This window comes from Lygodium microphyllum, chromosome 3 (assembly GCF_053477565.2).
Source record: "Lygodium microphyllum isolate KBCC chromosome 3, Lygodium_microphyllum_v1.1.10, whole genome shotgun sequence".
Classification (NCBI taxonomy): domain Eukaryota; kingdom Viridiplantae; phylum Streptophyta; class Polypodiopsida; order Schizaeales; family Lygodiaceae; genus Lygodium; species Lygodium microphyllum.
The window spans coordinates 24,111,228-24,120,392 of record NC_141137.1 but is presented as its reverse complement, the minus strand read 5'-3'; the positions used below and the strand labels follow the sequence as shown (position 1 = coordinate 24,120,392).

Here is a 9,165-nt window from a genome sequence, read left to right as displayed (position 1 = left end):
TGAAAGTTCCCTCCTTCACCACCCAAACCACTCGAGACTTGTTGAAGAACACTTTGGGTGTGCTTTGTCTTGCACACAACACCGTACAAACCTTTAGCTTGTTCATACAACTCTGTAGAGTAAATGGCAAGTGCATAATCGACACGTGTGGATAAACTCATCTGCAATTCCATCAACTCATTCATCTTGGTATCGAGGCATTTAAACTCCAAAGAACTTGAAGCAATCTTTGTGTTTCTTCGAATCGTTGTTGTCCTTGTGGATTTAGTAACATTCCCTCCCTGTTGCCTTGCCACTTCTTTCATCTTTCACACATTAACTTTATTCACTCTATTAAACTCCACATTTTGGCTGCAACAAAATACACAAATGACTGTCTCCCCAAAAAGTATACAATACCTTGACGCAAATATAATTAGAATAACTATCTCCCATATCCATGTGAATGGCTCCAAGCAAGCAAACGTAGAAGATACGATGTTGTGACTGTTTTCTTTAATTCAACCGAATCAATTGCATTCAATGGAGTCGAATGCACTATGTCTGGAACATCGTCCATAGCTTTGCTTTGTTCCATGATGACTACCTGAAACTTTCAATAGAGTATAAGAGTCCCAATAGAGAAATCTCAAAGCCATTGAAGACACAATCAATAAACACATTTGCAATTGAAAACCCTAAATCAAAACTATCTTGGACTCAAAGATAAAAGAATAGTCATGCATGAGCACATGTGTAAACAACCATGCATGAGCACATACATACACAGTGCTCGTCAAAAGCCAATTAATGATTCCCCTCTTCAATCGATGTCCATTCATCCACATGTGCGCATAAGACTCACTAAAGGCCCAGCAAGCATCACTAAAACTTGAAGATATCCATTCATCCACATGTGCGCATAAGACTCACTAAAGGCGCAGCAAGCATCACTCAAACTTGAAGATATGTTAGTCTCGAGGGTATCCTAGACTCGAAAGTGAAAGAATGCACACATATTAGGCCCAACATGCATAACCAAATGCATATATGACCATGCCTTAGCACATGCACATATCGCTCAACAAAGACCGACTAAGTATAGTCTAACCTCCCTCCTCTCCCCCCACGCCCTCTCTCTCTCTCTCTCTCTCTCTCTCTCTCTCTCTCTCTCTCTCTCTCTCTCTCTCTCTCTCTCTCTCTCTCCCCAGGCCCTACTAATGGATGTTCGTTCGTCTACATCCGTACATAGGTATTACCAAAATGCTCGAATGTGTTGAAGATCCAAAGGTGTTCGATGCTCAAAGATGAATGAATACCAAGGTGAAAATATAAAAAAATAAGCTATTAAAATGAGTTCAAAAAATTTTAATAATTTGAAAGAGATAGACAATGTTTTTGAAAATGGAGATTTTCATCAATCGAATCAAGTACAACAAACTCATTTAAAAAGTGTTGCAGAGGTTATATATATCAAGTATGTGGAGATTTTCAATTTGGAAGAGATAGACAATGTTTTTCAAAATGGAGATTTTCAAGGATGTGCTTATGCGGTGACTCATCCAAGTTAACATTGCCAAAAACCTATCAAGATAAACTTTGAAAGAAGCAAGTTGCACATCAATGACAATGTTCTCGAGTGTAAGGGGATGACCCCACACGACGACTTCATCTGGGTTAACATTACCAAAAACCTATTGAGACAAACTTTCAAAGAAGTAAGTTACACATCAAGGGAAACGTTCTTTGATGCGACCAAGCTCTCATTCTTGTGAGCAATTAACTCACATACGCCATCCTTTATATGACCAGCACTACCAATAAGATCTTCATCTTCTCATCATGATCATCCAAAGATCCAATACATGGCCAATATTTTTGAACATGGTCATATATCTCCCCTATATAACCCTTGATTTCTTCTAACTCATCATGTATCCTCACCCCATCACAAAGGTTCTCTTCGTATTTCTCCTCCAAAATTCTCTCAATCCTCTGTAGACGACTACCAATTCTTCGAAGCCCTTTGACGTCGAAATATTACCTTCACTTGCTTCTCAAGCCCATTCAAGCGATGAATGACTCTCAAGAAACTAACAAAACTTTCATATCCTCCAACATGCCTAAGTGCACGACCAACTGCCTTCTTTCTTATAACCTCTTTCCCTTTGAACATATTCATTTGCACATTGGGAGCGCACTGCACAACATTTGCTACATACACATTTTTGTTCTCCATGCTACGCAAAACACATGCGTCAACATCGAGGTGCATATTAACTATTCTTAGCTTATCTTAAAATTTAGAAATAGTAAAAAATCCTAGATGATATTAATTTTAAAACACACATGTGCATTAGACCATATGATTGATTACAAAAGGATTTGCTATAGTAAGTAGCATCTGGAGTGTGGTTTCAATTTGTTTATCCCACACATAAGACTCAAGTGGGTCTTCAAGGTGCATTTGGATTATTTTAAGCAAATTCCTATGGCTCCGTAGATGAGAGATTGGAGTTTTTGTCACAATGGATATATCCATTTCATGATGCAAAACCCCCTCGCATTAACAAATTCAAAGATCCTTATAGTTATACCCACTAATGAATTGCAATGAGCAAAGTCAAGGATCGAACCCAATGTCATAATGACCAGTAAGTTGGATTTTTAATTGGTGTACCTAACATTACATGGTGCACATCATACAATATCCTTTCTTAGAAAATCATGTACTAGGACAATGTAACATTCCCCAGTCCTACCAATAAAACTATAGTTCACACACTAAACAACCTCCTAAGTTTAAAAATGTTAATAATAGATTTTTAATACCAATAAAATGAATCGCAATGAGCGAGATAAAAAATAGTTGTACCTCTCAATAATGAAAGTCATGATCATGAATAAATAAATATAAAAATTTAGCTCCACTTTGATACCTTTAGGGATTTACAATACAATACATATATCTTATAAAGTTACTACAGAACATTCCACTCCATAAAATATACATGCATTAGATCAGTGAGTTGGCTTTTTAATTGTTGTACCTAAGTTTGTATAATGCACACCATACAATATCCTTTCTTAGAAAATCATGCCCTAGGATGATGCAACACTCCCCACTCCTGCCAATAAAACTACAACTCACATACTAAACAACTTCCTAAGTTTAAAAGCATCAATATAGGTTTTTAATAATGCCCCATGGATCGCAATCAATGAGGCAAAGGATAGTTCTATCTCTCAATAATGAAAGTCATGAGTAAATAAATATAATACATATATTAAAGTTACTACAAAATCTTCCACTCCATGTTTAAAATCAATGTAAAAGATACCTTCCACTCCATGTCTTAAAATACGTATTCTAAAACGTGTATTCCAATCCAATGTAGATGCTCATATTTAAAGTGTGTCGGTGGGTATTCTCTATACAAATCCAACATTAATTAAAAACCCCACAATTTCAAAAGCCAAGAGAGAGAGAGAGATGCACACATACATATGTATGTAGATTTTGTCTAAAAAAACCAAATTTCAACCTTAAACTCAAATCAAAATTTCAAACAATGGAGAGAGAGAGAGAGATGCGTCTCGTACACTACAACCTATCTATTAGAGAGCAAGAGAGATAGATGTGCTCTCTCTCTCCCCCCCCCTCTCTCTCTCTCTCCAACCAAGCAATGTACTAACAAAACTAATCCACTTCATAATTTATCAACAACACAAACAAAACTAACCCACAACATAACTTATCAACAATATAGATAGAGAAAGAGAGAGCATGTGCACATCCATGATTAATCAATCCATCAACTTTTCTCTCACTCCCTCCCCTTCTTTCCCATATTTGACTAATTAATAATTTCTCATTATCTCTTCCTCTACCCAATGAACCAACCCAATAACAAAACCAATCGATATCAATCAACATTGAAGGAGAGAGACCACCAACCTGAGCAACAGCCACAAAAATATCACCCAAAAGACACACGACTGCAAAAAATACTCGCTTGCTCACAAACATGTAACCAAGTCATCAACAAACAACATCAACCAATGGCTTAATCAAAATCACTAAAATATAAGTAATTATAACTAAATATACATATGAATTAAAAAATAATTAAAAGTGGAGGAATCACATTAAAAAACAATATGAATTATTTAATTAATCAATTAGTTTTAATTTAATTAGCTAACTAAATTTTAATAATAATAATAATGATATAAAGCAACAACCAAAATAAAAAAATAATCGATTACTCAATCAGTCTATTTAGTTAAATAATATAATTATTTAATTACTTATAATTATTATACTATACTAATTCACCAATACTAATATTTTAATAAAATAATAAAATATAAAATAAAATAAGATAAGATAGTTAATTATTAATTAATTAGTTATTAAATTAAAGTAATTACTAACTAATATCTATTACATTAAAATGTAATGTTTATTAATTTATTATTATATATATTATAATTATAATATTACTAATTACTTTACTAATATATATAATATTATAATATCAATCCTATTTGATTACTAATATTTAATTAGTTATTAAATTAAATTAAAGTAATAAATACTAACTAATATATATCCTATTAATTATAATATAATATAAATATAATAATACATACAATAATAACTAAACTTAATAATAATAATAATACATACAATAATAATAATAATAACTAAACTTAATAATAATAACTCAATAATAACTTAAAATATTAAAATACTAACGTTAATCTCACTAATAATAACTAACTAATTAATTAATTAAAATAACTATAACTATATTAATTAGCTATAACTATTTACCTATTAACTATATAGCTACTATATAATAATATAATAATAATAACTAATAACAACATTATATTATATAACTATAATAATATAGTTAATTAAAACAATATTTATTAATAACTATAACTATTAATAACTTAATAAAACTAACTATATGACTATTAATTTAACTATTTAACTAAAACTAATTATTAAGATTGGGGGGGGGGGGGGGGGGGGGGGAGCGGGCAGGAGGCCACGGGGCGGGGCGGGCACGACGTGGTGACGGCCATGGGGGGGTGCGGGCACGACGGCCACAGGGGGGCGCGGGCACGACAGCCACCAGGGGGGACGCGAGAACGGCCAGGGCGGCGGGCAGGAACCCACAGGCAGGGTAGGAGGCCGCAGGGCGGGGCGGGCACGACCACCGGGGGGGCGCAAGAATGGCCAGGTCGACGGCGGTGCGAGGACGGCCAGGGGGGTGGAGTCGTTGGGATGGTGGCCACAACGGCGCGACGGCCAACCATAGGGCATGTCAAGGGGACGGGCAGGGGGCGGTGACCACGACGGCCACGAGGGTGGCGGGAGGCCGTGGGCATAGAGAGAGAGAGAGAGAGAGAGAGAGAGAGAGAGAGAGAGAGAGAGAGACCACCTACTGCGCCAAACGCTGCGAACGTTTGCTGTTGGGTGTTCCCTGGACCCGACAGAAAAGGCGCACAGGAAAACCCGACAGAAATCAATAGACTTCGTCGTGCATGCATGCGATATTAAAGGACCTCGGACCTCAATAGATGATGATTGCGAAAATTTAAATTCAAATTCAAATGTAGCTTTGGGGAGAGGACAGGTTCGTGGCCAAATATGGAGGTTTTGGGAGTTCACCGAGCCTACAACACAAATAAAGAAGAAAATAGTTTTTCTTCTATATATTATTAGTCTCAAGCCTTTGTAGCACAAGGAGTAGAGGTTTGGTATTCAATGGAATTTTTTAATGGTGAGATAAAGGATAGAGGCGAGTATTTGAAAAGTCGTATGTAGCTCTTAGATTGGGCAGATGAGTGCCATCGACCAAGTTAGGTAGAGTTTAGGAAGTCCATCTACCCTCTCTAGCACCACAAACTTGTGCCAATCTAGCGCAGTCACTGATTGAATTTGCCCCTCAATGAAAGATGTTGCATACGATACTAAATGTTTGTATAGTACTTGTGAGATTGAGAAATGGTCCTTGGCATTGGTTTTAATCTAGTCTTGTTGGATTTTTTAAATTCTATTTTAACTATCATCTATTTATGATTGCAAATTCATCAAGGATTTAGGCATAATAGAAACTAGGCACTCCGCCCCTAGATTCTCATTGGCGCTTTGCATCGATGTTCTCCTAGTGCTTCGTGTTAGGGTTTGAAACCACATTTCACGTGGCAAGAGGGTTCATGGGAAGTTGATATAAGAAATGTACTCCAAACTGAAGCTTTGGTAACTTAGACTAATATAATGTTGAATACATAAAAATGTAATATATGAGGATGTGACACTCAACTAATATATATAGAGTGAAAGACCAACATCAATGGGATCAAGCCTAAACTATATCCCAACGAAACTTTATGACTATTTCTCAAAGTTTCTTAAAGATAAACACATTTAATGGTGATTTCTATTCACATTAAACCTATTGTGGCATGTATATTATCCTCACACATTGAGCCAACAACATCACATAAATTTGACAACCCATAAACTATATTGAGAATTCTCCTCCTCCTTCTCCTCCTCCTCCTCTCTCTCTCTCTCTCTCTCTCTCATAATTAATAATTAATAATATATGTGCATAATTCTATATGATTATTATATACTTATCTATAAGACTAATAAAATGTGTATTGATCATTATTTATATTATATATTAATAATTGTAATCAATTTAAATAATAAATTAATTATAGCGATAGATAATAATTAAGTATTAATATATAATATATAATATTAACTATATATATGTATTGATTATAGATTACGTATAATTTATATAATATCAATTAATAATCAATTATTTAATACACACACACACACACATTTTTTCTTTTTGTTTATTCTTGTTTTTCCTATACTTTGTGTTTGTACATACATGTATCTATTTGTGTAGTCTCGTAAATGCCTATTCTCTCTCTCCCTCTCATCATTTTTATTTTCTCTCCTTTCTTTATCTTCATATTTTATCTCATCTTTCTTCACCTCATATGTGTAGATGTGTATACATGTGTATATATGTGTATGGACCTATTTATATGCATTGCAGTATATATATATATGCATGTGTATATATTTGTGTGTGGATATGTGTGTCTACATATGTGCATGTGTGGGTATTTGTAAGTGTGTGCTATATAAGCATTATAAATTCTCTCTCTCTCTCTCTCTCTCTCTCTCTCTCTCTCTCTCTCTCTCAAATGATATATCTGATGCAAACAAATTCCTACTAACAATCTTCCTAACATAGACAATCTTTCTAACAAAAACCGAGAGCTTAGGCTCTCTCTCTCTCTCTCTCTCTCTCTCTCTCTCTCTCTCTCTCTCTCTCTCTCTCTCTCTTTGCATGTAGGCTTTTGTCCCTTGCCATTGTGCTAATGTGGCATAGTCTGGCTTGCATGCTGTAAAAATAGGTTGCAAATGGAAAAAAGGGCAGATAGAAGGTGCATGGGCTCTATGTGTGTGTGTGTGGCTATTTGTCACTATCACAACCCAATCTTGCATAAACAGAAACCAAATTGCATTACATGGATTGCATACCTTTGATCATTTTCCACTGGTTAGTCACACACAGGCTAAACGTGCATTGAGAAAATGTAGTAAATCATATTTAGTATGGATGAATGAAATTGAAGCTAAGGAAGATCAGATGCATCTTAGGCATGCATATTTTCTTTCACAATTTAAAGATTGTTTTGCTACTAATTTACCACCTGGTTTACCACATACACATCTTGAAGACCATAAAATAGATTTAATCCCAGGTTCTCAACCACCATGTAAAGTACCTTATAGACACAATCAAATTGAATAAAAAGAAATCCAAACACAAGTTGAACTGAGGACTCATTAGGCCCAGTAGTTCTCCTTTTGGTGCACCTGTCCTATTAGTTAAGAAGAAAAATAATACCTATAGGATGTGCATTGACTATCATGTCCTAAACAAAATCACTATTAAAAATAGATATCTGATCCCTAGGATAGATGACCTCATGGATAAACTACAAGGGGCCACAATTTTTAGCAAGATAGATCTCAAATCTGGATATCATCAAGTACGATTGGATACACCTGACATTTTAATACTGCATTTAGAACTCATTTTGGTCATTATGAATTTCTTGTTATGCCTTTCGGTTTGACCAATGCACCAGCTACATTCAGTCATATGATAAATCATATATTTTTGAAGTATCAGAATTGTGTGATTGTTTTCTTTGGTGATATATTGGTTTTCAATAAGAATAAGAATGAGCATTGTGAACATCTATCTTTAGTTTTCAAATTGTTGAAAGAGAATCAATTGTATGCTAACCCTAACAAGAGTGAATTTTTCCAAATCTAGATTGAATATTTAGATCACATTGTTTCTTTTGATGGTATTCGCATTGGTCCTAAAAAGATAGAGACAATTCTGAATTGACCAATCCCTAAAAATGTACATGAGTTATGTTCTTTCTTAGGTCTTGCTAGCTCTTATAGAAATTTTGTGAGAAATTTTTCATTTCTTGCATTGCCTTTGACGAAATTATTAAGGAAAGGTGTTGTGTATCATTGATCTAACAACCACAACAAAAGTCTTTTAATTTGTTGAAATATGCTTTAAAACATACACCTGTCTTGCAATTACTTGATTTTAATTGACCATTTTTTCTAGTAGTCACTAATGCTAGCGGATCAGGAATATGGGCTATCCTCATGCAAGATTCACATCCCATAGCCTATTCTAGTTGCAAACTTAAACCTTCTGAGTTTAAGTATTCCACCTATGATAAAGAATTGTTAGTTGTAGTTCAAGCCTTACATCAATGGAAATACTATCTGATGGGATCTGAATTTATGATTAAAACTGACCAGCAAAGTATCAAACATCTCCTTAGTTAGCCACAAATTTCTGACATCATATTAAATGGCTGCTTTCGTTCAAAGTTTTCATCCACTTATCCAATATCAACCAAGTAGAGAGAATGCTGTTGCCGATGCCTTGAGTAGAAGACCAAGTATCCATAATATTTCCATTCTAGTTTTCAAGTTGATTGGAACAAATTAGTTATGGACATAGATTGCCTACACCTGTTACATTTATGGACATAGATTGCAAGCTTGAATCATTTATTGAAATCCATCGAATC

General features: G+C 34.8%; 1 long non-coding RNA gene across 1 annotated transcript; it reads right to left on the bottom strand.

Annotated features, from left to right (window-relative positions):
• Positions 1–1,466: 1,466 nt before the first annotated feature.
• On the bottom strand, positions 1,467–5,490 carry LOC148038151 (uncharacterized). The gene is made up of 3 exons (XR_015690414.1): positions 5,443–5,490; positions 3,938–3,994; positions 1,467–2,179 (listed from the first exon to the last, which is right to left on the bottom strand). It is a non-coding gene; the product is annotated as an uncharacterized LOC148038151 (long non-coding RNA).
• Positions 5,491–9,165: the final 3,675 nt, after the last annotated feature.